Raw genomic sequence first — 17,734 nt, forward strand, 5'->3', positions numbered from 1 at the left:
ATGGAACTCAGAAGACTTAAGTTCTAGTCCTGACTCTGCTACTGTCATGCTGGGCAAGTCACTGCTCTTCTCTGTGCCTCAGTTTCCCATCTGGAAAAGGGGGCTAATGCTACAGACCTCCTTTGTAAAGTGCCTTGAGGTCTACTAATTGAACATGTTAGATAAGAGGTAGGGCTCTTTATTATCTTATGATATAGGGTGCTTTTCTTAAAGCACCCACTGCTGGAGTCAAGTGATTTGAGAATCTCTGCTCTTTCTTTTATTTTATTTGTTAGCCAATCTGAAGCCCTTGTAGTTGCAAAGAGAAGCTGGAGAACGTGAATTGAGTGCAACTTAGCGGCTCAGACACCACAAGGCAAATGACAAGTTCCCCAGATGAATGTTTTTTGAATATCTCATTATTTTGAAGCCAATCTCATGATTTTCGTGGGGCCCAGCTCATGGTATTGGAGTGCTTGGGCTGTGATACCATGAAAGTTTTTCTGCACTGGTAGCACTAGATAATCATGTCAGGGCTGCTTCTCACTTCAGGCTGGGAGATTCTGCCTCACTTACAGGGGGGTTAGGAGTTCCCGCAAGTAGGAAAAAATGTCCCTTGCCTGAGGGCTTGAGAGTCAGAGCTCGGAAAAGACCCAGGGTTTTCCTGGGAAACCTGATGCCCTCCCTCCCGACTTATTCAGAGCTCAGCTGCTCAGCCTACTTGGGCGGTTGCCTCATCCCATCTCCTCATCTAAGTACAGCATTGACAGCTCACAGACTAGAGGGAGATTGCAGGAGGGCAGCCCCATTGTGACCTAGACATGACATCAGCACCTGCCTGATGCCAGAGCAGCAACCTGCCCTCAGGTGTAGCCTGGAGACTTGTAGCTGGTTTGAGAGTGTCTGTGTTGAGAGTGTCTTAGTGTTTGAGCCCACGGAAATGAGTTCACTCCTCCTCTATCTCAACTCTGCCTCATGCCTAGAGATCCTGAAATTCATGCTGCTCTTTCTGGTCTGTTATGCTGTGATAAGGCTCCCCAGATCTGAGGTAAGTGAGACTCCTGGAAAGATGGAAAGGCTGGATTGATGCCAGCTGAATGCAGGAACCAAATATAAGTACTTTTAAATCAGCAGGCTAAGATCATCTTCACCCAAGAATCCTCAAAGAGCTAGCTCAGGAGGATATTGGCCCACTGATGTTAATTTTGTAACCAATTTAGGATTCTTGAGGGAATTCCAGAAGGCTGGAAGTGTGCTAATGTTTTGTCAATATTCAAAAGGTACGGGAGGTTGACCCGCCTTCTTATAGGCCAGTTAGCCTGAAATAATGGACAAACTGATATGGGAATCAATCAGGAAAGAATTAAAGGAGAGGAATATATTTAAAGCAGGTTAACAATGTTTTATGGAAAATGGGCCATGTCAAACATAGATGTGACAAACTTAAGAGTTTTGTAAGGTTTTGTTTTTCATAGATTCCAAGGCAAGGTGAGCCCATTGTGATCTTCTAGTCTGACCCTCCTGTCTAACACAGGCCAAAGAACTTCCACACAATAATGCCTAGTGCATACCTTTTATTAAAATGTCCAATCTTGATTTTAAAAATTGCCATGATGGAGAATCAATCCACCATGACCTTGGTAAATTGTTTCAATGGTTAGTTCCTCTCACTGTTAAAAATGGAAGCCTTATTTCCAGTCTGAATTTGTCTAGTTTCAACTACCAGCCATTAGACCATGTTAGACCTTTCTCTGCTAAATTGAAGAGCCAATTTGTAATTATTTCTTCCCCATGTAGGGATTTATAGACTTTTCCTCAAACCACCCTTAACCTCTTTAAGCGACATTGACTGAGCTCCCAAGTCTATCACTACAAGGCATGTTTTCTAATCCTTTCATCATTCTTATGGCTCTTCTCTGAACCCTCTGCAATTTATCAACATCCTTCCTGAATGTTAGACACCAGAACTGGACACAATTTATGCATCCAAGTACCACAGGACATTTGGATTAAAAATTAGCACTGTACAAAATATCAGTGGAGCACAAGTTAAACGGATTGGGAACAGGCTAATGGCGAACTGACAGATCTCAAAAAGTAATTGTCAAAGGGCTCATCGAATGTGGGTGTTTCTAATAGGGCTCTGCAGGGATCAGCACTAGGTCTGATGCTAGTCAATATTTTTTCAAGGACTTGGAAGTAAATACAAAATTGCTGCTGTTAAAAATGTGCTGATGACACAAAGTTTGGCAGAATGGTAAATAACGATGAGGGCAGGGCAGTCATACAGAGAGTTCTGGACAGTTTATTTGGCAAATGGGGCTCATTCAAACAAAATGCATTTTCACACAGCCCAGCACAGAGTTATACATCTGGGAACAAGGAGGGCATATTCAGCTTTGGATTTAACAATCTTTAGTTTTGTATCATCTGCAAATCTGGCCACTACTCTGTTTCCCCCCTTTTCTAGATCATTTATGAATATGTTGAACAACTCTGGTCCCAGGATAGATCCCTGTGGGACCTTGCTATTTATCTCTCTTCATAAACTCACCATTTATTCCTACCTTTGGTTTCCTATCTTTAAACGAGTTACTAGTCCATGTGAAGACCTTCCCTTTTATCCCATGACAACTTACTTTGCTTAAGAACCTTTCATGAGGGATCTTGTTAAAGGCTTTCTGAAAGTTCAGGTGCACTATATCCACTGGATCTCCCTTGTCCACATGCTTCTTCACCCCTGTGACATTATGCCCCATATTCTTCATAGAGATGTTGTTCTATGAATATGGCATAACTAAGCTGTGTTTTATGCAAGATGGGTCATGTGACATATCATTGGAAAGGCTATGATGAACGAATGGGATTATCCTATTTGTATGGATGTATCATTTCTGTATCTGAAGTTAGGAATATGGGCTCTGTATCAATTACAAAAGTGCTTGCACCAGGGCAATGCCCCCGAACAGTAGGCAATCAGCCTGGACGGACTATTAGGGAGGACAATAGGACTTTGAAGATACTAATCTTCCTCCTTCCTGAGAAGTTTCCTGGGATGCTGCTTTGACACTGCAGGGTCATGTGATCATGTCATCTCACAGAATCATGGAATCCATAGAATCTCAGGGTTAGAAGGGACCTCAGGAGGTCATCTAGTCCAAGCCCCTGCTCAAAGGAGGACCAACTCCCAACTAAATCATCCCAGCCAGGGCTATGTCAAGCCTGCCCTTAAAAACCTCTAAGGAAGGAGATTCCACCACCTCCCTAGGTAACCCATTCCAGAGCTTCACCACCCTCCTAGTGAAAATGTTTTTCCTAATATCCAACCTAAACTTCCCCCACTGCAACTTGAGACCATTGCTCCTTGTTCTGTCATCTACTACCACTGAGAACAGTCTAGATCCATCCTCTTTGGAACCCCCTTTCAGGTGGTTGAAAGCGGCTATCAAATCCCCCCTCATTTGTCTCTTCTGCAGACTAAACAATCCCAGTTCCCTCAGATGGACATCATTTTGGACTGGTGGTATTTTTCCAAAAGGAGGGAGTGAGGGGTCAAACTGGGAGACAAAGGATTCCTGTAATAGCCAAATCCTATTTAAGGATTCAAAGGGAATTAATCTAGGTTCTTCTCCACCACCTCCCTGCCCAAAAAAGGAAGACAGCTGAAAACACCTGGAGAAATAAAGGAACTAAACTGTGGGGGACGAGGGCAGGGGCTGAGCCGAGGCGAGAAAGATCTAGCCTGTGAAAGGAATGCCTGGAGAGTTAAGCTGCAAGCAGTGCAGTTTACCTTCAAGAAACTTTGCAGCTCCCAGGCAAGTGGGCTGAACACATTCCAAACTGTTGTTGTTGTTTTTTGGTGTAAAAGAGCTGCCATTTAAGGATGATATTGGAATTATATCAGCACTTGTTTGGGAGGATTTGCATAACCCATTCATGGTTTCACCACTCAGAAGTAACACGGCCATCCCAAATGCATGCAGATAAAACCCCAATAGCATGCATTCCTTAAATATGTATCTAGGAAACACTGTTGTCCAGAGGTCAGATTTCTCCCCCAAGCTCTGAATTCCGTGCATGGTATCTGGGCTTAGTTGCATAGCCTGCAATCCTAAAACCGGCAGAGTTTTATCATCTCTGCAGGAGAGAGAACTTTGCAGGCTCTCTCCTTCAATGTTTATAAACTCTGCAGGCTCCTGGTAGCAGCAATCCCTGTTTCTCCAACCCCTGGATTGTTCCAGTGACATCTGTTATGGGTTATGATGTGTGCACTATATTGTCTGCATCATAGGAAAGCACAATGCGTACCCATGATGCCTTATAGTGCAATACGCTCCCACAAGTAAAAACTTCCCTCTGGCCCCACATGGCAGTTACCTCTGGCTCATTGTTCTCCCAGTTTAATTGAGGAGGTCTCTTCTAACCCTGCTGCTTTCTCTGTGTGTGGCAGGCTTCTCCAAGGAAGAGGAGGCACAGAAAGAAAAAGAAGAAACCAAAAGGTAAGCAGTCCCTGACCCCACAGCTGCGGTGGCAGACTCAGGCCCCATGCAAAGCAGAGAAATAGGGTCTATTCCCCCACCTGCCTCCCTTCTTCCTGCAAAGGTACAGTCGGGCCCAGAGTCATGCAGAGGCACTGGCTGGGCCTCCGTTCACAGGCTGCCTGTGAAATCTGGGCTCTAGAGTGCCAGGAAGCAGAGGGTGCCCAAGCAGCTTAATGTCTCCTTTATGTCTCACTTCTGGCAGCTTTTGGGTGCTGTGAGGAAGAGTTGGAGGAGGCTTGTGCATCCCTAGAGACATGGTAAGCAATGCCCCTCTCCATAAATCTGCAGTGGGTCAGTCCTATCCTATAGCGTCATGCAATTCATCCCCACCCAGGGGCAGTAGCCCGAGTAATCCCTCCTCTGCCCCGACCTATGTACCAGGCAAGCAACTCTTCTCCTTTGGACTCATGCAATTCATTCCCACCCAGCAGAAGTTGCCATCTCTAATACACCCCCACACTTTGTACAGTGGGTCATTCCCTTCCTCGATCATCATACGATTCATTTAACCTGGGGCAGTGTGTGTGGGGGGGTAGATGGTGTTGACTGGACTGGACCATCCTCCCCTCCCAAGAGGGGGAGAAAATGTTTTCTGGGAGCAGCCCCGTGCACCCTAGGGAGGTGAGTTGGAGAGGTCAGGAGGAAGGCTGGCCTTTCTGGTATGGTGAGTAGGGTGAAAGGGATCCACCAGCAATTGGGTAATGGCCCCTCCTCCAGTCTCCCAGGATAGGTTCCCAGTAGCATTTGAACCCTGGACGTTCAGCTCTGCAGCATAAAGCACCCCTTAGAGCTAAAGAGGTAGCTGTATTAGTTGGCAGCTACAGTAGGCTGTTATCCTATATGTTGATTCGCTTCTGTGGGTGGGACATGACGCACACACTGCCAGCAGGATACACTCTCACCTCCTCAGCACTAGACAGGGCTCACCTAACAATCCAGCTAACCCCAAAGCAGACCATCCAAGACCCGGGTATTGCAGGGGAAGAGGCTGCCTAAGTGGAGAATGGGACAGGGAGCCTTTTGGTGCCGAACCTCTGGGTAAAAGAGGGCCTGAGGGCAGGGCCTGCACTCAGCTATCTGCTCTCTCTGTTCCACAGCTGCCCTGTGCCCCTGGAGAAGCTCCCGTTGGCTCACAGCCTCAGGCTCATTGAGAGGAGGCTACAGTACGTGGCCAGACACCTGGATGAAGTTCTGATACCGTAAGGCAACTGACCGGGGGGCACCAGACTGGGGGCTGGGTGGGAGGGGATAGTGAATGTAGAGAGGAGGGAGCAGGGACAACCAGACACTCCAGGATCCTAAAATAACAGAGAAAAAGCCACTAAGAGGCTTTAGCTTCCAAGGTGAGAGACCAGTGAAAGTGAAGTGAGTGTTTATCAGAAATTAAATGCAGAGACTACACATTGGGGTTGTGAGTAGGATCAAATCCTTCTGTACGGCAATGTCTGCCAGCAGGCGACTATCTAGCACCTGCCCGTGCTGTGTTTGAAAGAAAAAGCAATCAAGTGACACCCTGTGAGGAGGTATACATCCCACGTAGGACTGGAAGGGGCTCAGGTTGCCAGGCAGGCCCATTAACTCCGCAGGGTGCACTTGGAGGAAGAACCAAGGAGCAGGGAATTGATTTCAAGCAGGCTCAGCTGGGCAGGAATAGGCAGGGCCTGTAAAGCCAGGAAGCTGGCAACAGAAAGGGGCTGTTGCTGGGAAAGGGCAGCCCCTCCCTGGGAAGAGAGGGGAGTGTTTGGAGCTGGTGCATCCAGAACAAGGAGGGGAACCAGGAGTAGTAGGAAGCAGTCCAGGCTTGGAGAGGAAAACCCAGAACTGCTGGGTTGAGGGTCCCTGGCCTGGAGCCGAGTGTGAGGTGTGGGCCCAGATTTCCCTACCAGCCAAGAAGGGCGTGGCATAAACCAGAGGGGCAGTGAACAGGAAAACTATCTGGGTTATTGTGGAAGTGACAGTGACCACATGCGACAACTGGAAGGGGCATTGACCTCGAGAGCTAATCCCCAGAGTAGGCAGCAGACAAGCAGTGAGGGGACACCACATGATACACCCCAAACACTAGTCATCAGCTGGGTTCAAACCCAGGTAGCTCATAGCCATTGAGGAAGTTATCTAGTTCCTTTTATAGTTTATAGTCTTGGCCTTCACAACATCCTCTGGCAAGGGTTACACACACATGCACACATCTTCCTCCCCTAAACCAATTGTTTTAGCTAATCTTTCTATTAAAATAGCAGTAGATCCTGATCATGCTCAAGGCCCCATTGTGCTAGGTGCTGCACATGTGCGTGTAACAAAGGGGTTATCGTTCTAGATGAAATGAGTGCCAGCTCCCCCTCTCAGTCCTTCGATACCCAGTTGATGTCCTTGTGTCAGGCTGTGGTGTGCAATGCATGCCTAGGCACTGCCCCATTGCACTACTGTTGGAAGGCTGTGTCCAAGCCCTGCCTTTGCTCAGCAGGGCCATGTTCCATCTGTTCCTGTCTGCTTTCTCCCACAGGCCGGGTGTGTCGACATCTGCCATGAGCCAGTTCTCCTATTCCTCTATGGAATCCATCACCTCTTCCCTCTGGAGTCCCAGCTCCTTTTCCCTGAGAGAAGCCTCCATGACTTGGTCAGAGCCCCTCTGCCACACAAGGGAGATCATGACTGTCGCAAGCTGGGAAGGATCCACTCATCCCATCCAAGCCCAGCCTCTTCCCAGTCCTCCTGCCCACAGCAGACGAGACCGGCGAGAGCAGAACATAGGTCTGGACCAGATGTCAGAGCATGGTTCAGACTTCAACATCCGACAGAAGCATCTGCAGAGGCAACTGGGGGCTCCACAAACCCCTATCCTGGGGGAGCCATTGCTGGGTGAGCAGGACACCAAGCAGCAATGGGCATTCAACACAGATCGGCCCAATTGTGGATTTCCAGCAAAGGTCTCAAAGCCCCTGAGATCTGACACCAGCCCTCAGCATGCACAGGAGATCCAGGAGCCATGTGTCTGCCCCTGGGGACCCCTACCCCAAAAGGCCTACAGGATCATGGCATCCCCTGATGCCATCCTGGCCAGGCTTGTACCTATGGCCAGGGTCAAGCTGCAGGATCACGTGGCTGAGAAATGCTCAGAGATCCAAATGGAGGCATTTCCGAAGATCGTGAGAGAGTCGCACAGAGATGCTCCCCTCCTGAGAGAGACTGCCCTGCCTGGACCACTCCGCCCCCCCAGGGAGCCAGGCAAGCACAGGACAATGGCATTCCCAACAATGGGACAACAGCCTGCCCACCCCATCGAACTCCACATAAGGCGTGAGCATCTCGTCATGCAGAGGGGGCTGCTCACCCTGGACCCAGAGCTCCCGGCAAAGCTGCCTCACGCCGTCCAAGCCAGGGGAGCAAGTGTGGAGTTCAGTGAGATGGAGACCGATTTCCTGCAGACGGGGAGGCAAAGCGCAAACTCCTCTTCTTCCACATGTCCTCCAACGCCAGTGGAAGATACCACCATGAAGACGGGTAGGAATGATGGCGTGTCAGGAAACCAGATTAACCCAGATCGCTGCACTCTGCCAGCAATGGTGGGTCTGGCATTGCCACTTCCAGGAACCACAATAGCAGAGAAGATCCTCGAAACCACACTCCAGATTTGTAGGAGCGAATTGAGAAAGCCCCTTACCAGTGTGAGCGGCACCAAAGGGACTGAAGAGAAGCTGGAGCTGCACATGGAGAGGAAGGTGATCTTCGGAGAAGGCTCCTGCCTGGGGCCAGGGGCACAGGCAGGTGAGAGCAGGGCAGATCTTCCCAGGACCCAATGCCACCAGGTTGCCTCAGAGGCACCAGGCTCTGAACAGCTCACAAGATCCACCCTTGACTCTCTCCTTGCTGGGCACGCTGCACACGACCTGCAGATCAAGCAGCTGACAGAAATGATGAGCAGCTCCCGCCTCATGGTGGGCCAGGTCTCAGTTTGCCAGCAGTGCCGCAAGGCATATCCAGGAAAGATGAAGGGTAAGAAAACTCAGAAGGAGACATCTGCTGAGCTGCATGGTCTTCAAGACATCGTGGATTCACAGGGGTTCGATGGAACTGTGAATTCAAAGCTCCCCAGGGACCAGCTGCCAATCAAAATCTGCAAGAAGTGCAGTCAGCTTCGACGGAAGAGACCAGCGGGCTCTGCAGGTGCTGACTTGCCCACAAGATCCCATGGAATTCCAAAGCGATGGACTCCAGGAGACTCCTCAGCATCATCCAACCACAACAAGATGCCAGAGATGTGGCTCCTTCCAGCACGCAAGAGCAAGAAGAAGGATGGAATGGGGAAAATGGCTCCCACCAAGCATCCAAAGATGGTGTCCATTGCTACGAGTACAACAGGGCTTTGGCAAGCTGGGGAGAAAGCAACTGGGAATCCTGATGGTTCTCCCCCAAAGTCACCAAAGGCCTCCAGAGCTAGGACACCATCCCCTCCAAGGAGCAAAGTTACAGTGCTCAAACAGATGTTAATGTGCCTCAAACAAACCTTCAGCAAGCTTCAAAAGAAAGTGAAGTCCCGAATGTCCAAGGACTCTTGTTCCAGAACACCTGACACTAAATTTACAAAGCCACCCTTTTGGAAGGCAAGGGCCTCCAAGGGTGTCCGGTTACCACACTACTGAATCCCACCCTGCCAGCATGCCCACTAACAGCAGGGGCCCACAAATTCCAACATCTCCCTGTCATCCAGCGGGTCTGGTAAGCATGGGCTAAAGGGACTGAGAAGAATGGCTTGTTCTCCTGGGACACAGAGACTGATGTATAAGAGACTGTCCTTGGGGTATGACATCTAAATTCAGATTCCAAGATGAAGTGGGACATGGGGGCTTGGATGAGATTGAGGGTGTGACTAGCTCACTGGATTTGTTACTTTACCTCATATGGTTCAAGAATCAATCCTTCCTTCAAGAAGAGCTGATACTAAATTGACAAAGCCACCCTTTTGAAAGGCAAGGGATCCTAAGTCTGTCCAGTAGTACTATTAGGAGCCCACCATCAATCAAACCCAAACCGGCCCTTTGACCCCTAAAACCCTGCCCCTCCACCCTTCAACCCCGCCCACCTATCACCAGAAGCCCCACCCACAGTCATATTACTTCCAGAGTCAAGGCAGACACATGACCGAAAGCAAAGTGTGTCATGTGACCCCTCTAAGTACTCCTCCCACTGTCCTCTACCAATCAGGAATGGTTTCACCCCCATAAGCCTACGCCGAGAGGTCATCTGACCAATCAGGGGTGTTCCAGGGTGGGTTGACTCATCCAGATGTGGCTCATGTGACCCCTTTAAGATCTCCTCCCACTGCACTCTACCAATCGCGATGGGTTTCAGCCGCACAGAACCACCCCGAGAACAGATTTGACCAATCAGTGGTGTTGCTGGGCAGGGTCACCCACCCAGATGAGGGTCGTGTGACCCCTCTGAGAACTCCTCCCAGTACCCTCTGCCAATCAGAGTGCAGCACTATCACCCCATAAGTCCCAGCAATTGGGACAGAAGGGGCCATCTTTTACCAAGGACGCGTGCCTTAGAAATCGTGGAAACATGGACTCCTTTTTCACCACCTCTGTGAGCACTTTGGACTTTGTTTTAGCCCCGAAGGCCTTTGAACATGTGTGGAGAAAGCGCTACATTAGCGACAGTTCCCACAAGGGCTCTTTGACTCAGCCGTTGATTGATACGCCAGAACCTGAAACCCAAACTCTCTTGAGGCACCCTGATGCGTGTGATGGCCTCTCATTTTCCGCCCCTGTGAGGTGGAAGGCAAACACAGCTTGGGGGAGTCATCGGATGAGAAGGTGAATGGAAAAGACATGCTCAGGTAAATGAATGATTAAAAAGTGACTGTTGATGATGGGGTGTAATGGGCTTAGGAACCGGGGGGTGGGGGTTGGGTTGTGTCTATTTAAAAACAAGCAGGGAGAACTTACACTGTTTCTTTTCTGTAAATTTCTTGACAGCTTGACGATGCCTTTCTAGAGGACCTGGAGGCCCTGCACAGCGTTACATAAAGCAGCGAAGATGAACTGGGTTCTCCTTGTTTTTGCTCAAAGCCGATACAAATTGTTGAAGAGTTGTATTTGGAAAGCTGATTATTAAACACTGTTCTTGCCATAGGGTATTCTATGCAATGTCTGTGCCTAACCCAAGAACATTTAGCATAAGAGGTGACCTTGATAAATGCTGTGCAATTTAGTGCAGACCCTGACCGTGACCATGTTTTAAAGAAAATGAGCAAACCGGAAGATGTGTGTGTCACCTTATTGACTTGAACTGGGACAGTATAGAACATGGTTACAACCAAGGTCCTGTAGTGGCACCAAATCTTATGTGAAGGGGGTCCTAGAAGGGGTCTAAAACCAGATTATGGGTTGTTTGTTATGTTTATGCTGTCTGTATGCATGTGTCATTTTGTAATTGAAGTTATGAATATTGGCTCTATCCTGTCTGTATTTCAAACTTATGCTATGCTTCTGGGTGACATCCCAGGCGAGTTGGTGTCAGCTCTGCCTAGCCTGCTTGATGACCCATTAAGGACCATCAGCTACACCCATTGAGAGAAGATAGATACACCTTGTGAGTCAGCAAAGTATGCAGGGACATTTCCATACGACGCCAAACTCCATTTTGCTTGTAATTTTCTACAATAAGGACAAAAATGTGTGCTTACACCTGGATACAACTATTAAAGGCTGATGCCTCATCTCCATCTTGTGTTCAATCCTGCTTCTCACCTCTGGAGGACTTTGCTACAAACTGAAGCTCTGAACAAAGAACTGATGACCCATCCCAGCTGGGGATGTACTCCAGAGACTTAATTTAAACCTGCACTTTATTCTATCACTGCTACAAGCCTGAACCAAGAACTTTGCCGTGACTGTATGTAATTGATTCCATTAAACCAATTCTAGCTCTCATCTGTATCTTTTTCCTTTTATGAATAAACCTTTAGATTTTATAAATTCATAGATTCATATATTCTAGGACTGGCAGGGACCTCAAGAGGTCATCGTGTCCAGTCCTCTGCCCTCATGGCACGACCAAATACTGTCTAGACCAGCCCTGATAGCCATTTATCTAACCTACTCTTAAATATCTCCGGAGATGGAGATTCCACAACCTCCCTAGGCAATTTATTCCAGTGTTTAACCACCTTGAGAGTTAGGAACTTTTTCCTAATGTCCACTCTAAACTTCCCTTGCTGCAGTTTAAGCCCATTGCTTCTTGTTTATTCTTAGAGGCTAACTAAGGTGTACAAGTTTTCTCCCTCCTCCTTATGACACCCTTTTAGATACCTGAAAAATGCTATCATGTCCCCTCTCAGTCTTCTCTTTCCTAAACTAAACTAACCCAATTCTTTCAGCCTTCCTTCATAGGTCATGTTCTCAAGACCTTTAATCATTCTTTTTGCTCTTCTCTGGACACTCCAATTTCTCCACTCTTTCAGTATCTCTTTTCCCTCAGTTACAAGGTTTCATCCTGTGAGTTTATCGACAATGAAACCACGTGTGTGTTTTGGAAGCACGCAAAAGACCGGTACTCTATCTCTGGCAATACCAACGTCTTCATAGCCTGTTTCACCACCGCTTATGCCTGCTTAAAACTATACAACCTCCTAGAGAGGTTTCAAGAGTGGTGCCTGTACCACGACACTGTCTGGGTCATATTTGTGAAAAGGGAGAGTGAGTGGAATCCCCCTCTGGGGGATTATTTAGGGGCAACAACCAGTGTTATTTTAAACCATCTCCGTAAACCATTTTCCTTACCTTCAAAGAATTTGAAAGGTTAACATCAGCGGCTCTGGTACATATAGTTGTGTGAATCTCTGGTTGTAACTCTTTAAAGTCAGGTAACACATCAGTGTAGCAAAAGGTGTTATGGGCTATAAAATATCTCCACATCCTAGGTTTTAAAGTTCTGTTAAATTGCTCTACAACCCCTGCTTTGACTTCATAATTAGTAAGAAGATGGTGAACTCTATGCCACTTTAATAATCTGCTTAAAGGTTTGTTTAAAATTTTTTTCCCCTGATTGGTTTGTAATTTTTGAGGCATGCAACCTTTGTTGAAAGTAGCTTGAAAGGCCTTGGATACCTCAACACCTGTCTTGTCTTTTAGGCCTAAGGCCCAGGCATATATGGATAGAATGTCTATCACTGTTAAGATGTACTTAAAACTGCTGCTGCATTTGGAGAACCAGTGCATATCCACCAAATTTGCCTGCCATTGCACATCCACATCTGACACAATGGTCTTGTTTCTTTTCAAATGTATTCCAGCCGGTTTGTGTAAAGGGAAAGAAGAACAGGAGTACCTGTGGCACTTTAGAGAGTAACAAATTTATTTGAGCATAAGCTTTGGTGGGCTACAGCCCACTTCATCGGATGCATGCAGTGGAAAATATAGTAGGAAGATTTTATATATACAGAGAACATGAACCAATGGGTGTTACCATACACACTATATGGAGAGTGATCAGTAAAGGTGAGCTATTATTAGCAGGAGAGAAAAAGAACTGTTTGTAGTAGTAATGAAAATGGCCCATTTCCAGCAATTGACAAGAAGATGTGAGGAACTGTAGTGGGGCTCATCCACTCCCAGTCTTTATTGAAGCCTAATTTAATGGTGTCCAATTTGCAAATTAATTCCAATTCAGCAGTCTCTTGTTGGAGTCTGTTTTTGAAGTTTTTTTGTTGTAATATTGTGACGTCTAGGTCTGTAATCAAGTGGCCAGGGAGATTGAATTGTTCTCCCACTGGTTTTTTAATGTTATAATTCTTGACGTCTGATTTGTGTCCATTTATTCTTTTACATAGAGACTGTCCGGTTTGGCCAAAGTACATGGCAGAGGGGCATTGATGACACATGATGACATATATCACATTGGTAGATGTGCAGGTGAATGAGCCTCTGATAGTGTGGCTGATGTGATTAGGTCCTATGATGGTATCCCCTCAATAGATATGTGAACAGAGTTAGCAAGAGACTTTGTTGCAAAGATAGGTTCCTGGGTTAGTGTTTTTGTTGTGTGGTTGCTGTAGGTTTGCGGGCTGTCTGTAAGAGCGGACTGGCCTCTCTCCCAAGATCTGTGAGAGTGAGGGATTGTCCTTCAGGATAGGTTTAAGATCCTTGATGATGTGCTGGAGAGGTTTTAGTTGGGGGGGGGTGGCGGATTAACAAATTTGCCACCCCTAGGCCCTCAAAAAATTGCCATGCATCCCCCACGCGCCAGCTCACCTCCTCTCCCCAACGGCAAGCCTGGGAGGGAGGGAGGAGAAGGAGACTTGCGGCACGTTTGGGGGATTGCGGCTGTGGAGTGGAGATGAGCTGGGGTGGGAAGCGGTTCCCGCCCCCTCTCCCGGGTTACTCCCTGCACCTGTGGGTCGCAGCTCAGCTCTGCTCCGCCTCCTCTGGGTGTGCCACTACTCGCTTCTCTCTCCCTCCCAGCATCTTTCCGTAGCAAGCCAGGGAGGGAGATGGAAGGAGGGAAGTGCAGTGCGCCTGGGGGAGGAGGCGGGCCAGGGATTTGGAGAAGGGGCAGAGATGGGGAGTGGACGTGAGCAAATTTGCCGCCCTAAGCCTATGCCTTGTTGGCCTAGGCGATAATACGCCACTGGTTGGGATCTGGTTGGTGATGGCTAGTGGCATTCTGTTACTTTCTTTTTTCGGCCTATCCTGTAGTAGGTGACTTCTGGGTACTCTTCTGGTGCTGTCAATCTGTTTCTTCACTTCTGCAGGTGGATATTGTAGTTGTAAGAATGCTTGATAGAGATCTTGTAGGTGTTTGTCTCTATCTGAGGGGTTGGAGCAAATGCGACTGTATCGTAGAGCTTGGCTGTAGACAGTGGGTTGAGTGGTGTGGTCTGGATGAAAGCTGGAGGCATGTAGGTAAGTATAGTGGTCAGTAGGTTTCCGGAATAGGGTGGTGTTTAGGTGGCCATCGTTTATTTAGTGCTGTAGAGTCTAGGAAGTGGATCTCTTGTGTGGAATGGTCCAGGCTGAAGTTGATGGTGGGGTGGAAATGTGTAAAGTGTAAGTGTCCCTCTCTGAAAGCCAAACTGTTACCTGTCTTCTATTTAAAGTTTTACTATGCTTTCTGGCCACTTGAGAAAGAAGGTTCACCCTGCCGAAGCTCCCAACTTCCCCGGGGATGTAATATATTTTCTTTAAGAGAGTTGCCTGTGTAGAAATGACTTACTGGTACCGTCTTTTACTAAAACAAATATGAAAGGGGACACATTCATATTGACACATTTAAATAAATAAGTTTTATTCATTGCCTGTTTAACACGACCTTTTACAGCCACCTGTCAAAATGGACACCGTGACCCCTACCATAAGGGAGTCTGAGCTGGTTCATTCTTCCATTTTGTCCTTTTCCGGATTTTTCTCTTGAGTTCTGTGTCTCAGACATGAGCAAAAACAGCTGATGCATGATATATTTACTCCCACGTAGTGGTGAGCTGAAGCCAGTTCCCACCAGTTCACAGGAACAGATTATTAAATTTAGATACCCTTTGAGAACCAGTTGTTACAGGACAACCGGTTCTAAAACAGCTTTTAAATGTAACTAAAGCTCGGGCAGCTATCCACCTGGCCCCCGGCCCCAGCTCACTGCCCTCTCCTCCCCTGAACGCTCTGCCCTCCTTCTCCTCCCCCTCCCCTGCTTCCGGCGAATCAGATGTTTGCGAGAAGCCTGAAACAAGCAGCAGGCAAGTACACTGGGGGGCAGGAGTAAGGAGGGGTCCAGAGAGGCATGGCGCAGTCCAGTCCAGCTCAGGCTGAGCGTCTCTCTCCGGCCTGGCCCCTGGCCTGGCCCTGGCTGAGCGTCCATGCTCAGTCCTGGCCAAGCACCCCCGGCTCTGGCCTCAGTGGCATCAGCCCGGCTCAGGTGCCCACAGCACCGGTGCCGGTTCCGGCTGAGTGGCTCTGAGCCGGCTCGGCTCGGGCCCCGCAGCACTGGTGCCGGTCACGGCCGAACAGCTCTGGCTTGGCTCGGACCCTGGGCCAATGGTGACGGTCTCAGCCAAGTGGCTCTGGCCCAGCCCGGGCCCCGATTCCCCAGCCAAGCTCAGGCCCCACCGTGCTGGTCCCGGTCCCATCCGAGCAGCTCCTGCCCTGATCTCGCGGCACCGGTACTGGTCCAGGTCCCGGCTGAGATGCTCTGTCTGGCTTGGCTCGGGCCCCTGCAGCGCCCGTTCCGTTCACGGCCAAGTGGACCCTGCTGAAGCCGAATGGCTCCAAGCAGCACTGTAAGGGGGCAGGGAGCAGGGACGGGGTGTTGAAGGAGGGCAGGGGAGTTCGGTGAGTTGTTGGGGAGTGAATAGGGGTCGGGGAGGTCAAAGGGCAGGGAACAGGGCAATTGAAAGGGGGCAAGGGTTCGGGGGGCAGTCAGGACATAGCAAGGGTTGGACAGGGTGGTGGGGGGCAGGAAGAGAGAGAAGGTGTGGTTGGATGGGGCAGGGGTCCCGGGTGGTGATCAAGAATGAGAGGAGGAGTTGGATGGGGTGGCAGGGGACAGTCGGGGGAGACGGTAGGGGGGTGGACAGGCAGGGGTCCCGGGAGGTATCAAGAACATGGAGTGTTGGATAAGGTATGACCCCTGGGGGGGCACGACCCCCTCGTGGGGTGAGGAGGAAGGAACCTGTTGTTAATTTTTTGACAGCTCATCGCTGCTCCCAAAAGGCTACCAATGTCAGTTCTCAAAGACCTCTAGAAAGGCATCGTCGAGCTGTTGAGAGATTTTCACAAAAGAAACAGCGTAAGTACACCACTGCTTGTTTTTAGATTTATACAACCTCCCGGTTCCTAATTTCATTGCACTCCATCATCAATCGTCACTTCTTAATCATTCATTTACCTGAGCAACATCTTTTTTCTTCACCTTGTCCTCTGCTGACTCCCCTGAGCTGCGTTCGTCTTCCACCTCTGGCGGGCGAACAACGAGAGGCCTTCATGCTCATCAGGTGCCTCATGAGGGTTTGGGTTTCGGGTTCTGGCATATCCACCAACGGCTGAGTCAAAGGGCCCTCGCTGGAACTGTCGCTCATGTAGCGCTTTCTCCACACAAGTCCAAAGGCCCTCGTGGCTCACACAACGTCCGAAGTGCTCACCAGGGTGGTGAAGGCGTCCATGTTTCCACGATTTCTAAAGCACGTGTTCTTGGTAAAAGATGGCCTCTTCTGTCCCAATTGCTCGGACTTATGGGGTGATAGTGCTGCACTCTGATTGGCAGAGGGCGCTGGGACGAGTTCTTAGAGGGGTGACACGACCCTCTTCTGGGCAGGTCACCCCACCCCAGAACACCACTGACTGGTCAAATCTGCTCTCAGGGCGGTGCTGTGTGGCAGAAACCCATCGTGATTGGCAGAGGGCAGTGGAGGAGTTCTTGGAGGGGTCACACGAACCACTTCCGGATGGCTCACCATGCCCAGGAACACCCCTGATTGGACAAATCTCCTCTCAGGGTGGGCCTATGGGGGAGAAACCCCTCCTGATTGGTAGAGGGCAGTTGGAGGAGTTCTTAGAGGGGTCACATGACACACTTTGCTTCCAGCTGTATGTCCTCCTTGACCCCGGAAGTAATATTCCCCATGGGTGGGACTTCCAGTGACAGGTGGTCAGGGCTTACGGTGTCAAGGGGCATTTTTTAAGCGGCCAAGGGGAGGGTTTAGGGTTTGATTGATGGTAAGTCCCTTATACTATTTCCGGTTTCCATATTACTGAATCCCACTCTGCCGGCATGCCCATTAACAGAAGGGGTCAACTAATTCCACCATTTCCCTAGCAACCAGCGGGCCTTGTAAGCATGGGCCAAATTGGCTGAGAACAATGGCTTGTTGTCCTGGGACACAGAGACTGATGATAAGAGACTGTCCTTGGTGTATGACGTTTAACCCCAGATTCCAAGATATGACTCTTTAGGGGCCAACATCGCACCGTTCCCTTGGCTCTCCATGAACAGATTGTCTTTGTAAATGCTGCTGCCTGGTTTGGTCTCTTTTCCCCAGAGTGTTGTCCTCCCTCAACTGCGGGTGGGGTTGGCCCCCCTAAGCATCAGGTCATAGACCCTGTATGAGCCTCTCTCGACAGAGTGGAGATCAGTAGCTCTTGTTTCCTCGTATATAAAGGTCGAAGGTGGAATAGGTGGTCATGACCTGTGTCACCAGCTCTGGAACTGGATGATGAACTGACTCT

The sequence above is a fragment of the Gopherus evgoodei genome, unplaced genomic scaffold (assembly GCF_007399415.2).
Source record: "Gopherus evgoodei ecotype Sinaloan lineage unplaced genomic scaffold, rGopEvg1_v1.p scaffold_65_arrow_ctg1, whole genome shotgun sequence".
Lineage (NCBI taxonomy): Eukaryota > Metazoa > Chordata > Testudines > Testudinidae > Gopherus > Gopherus evgoodei.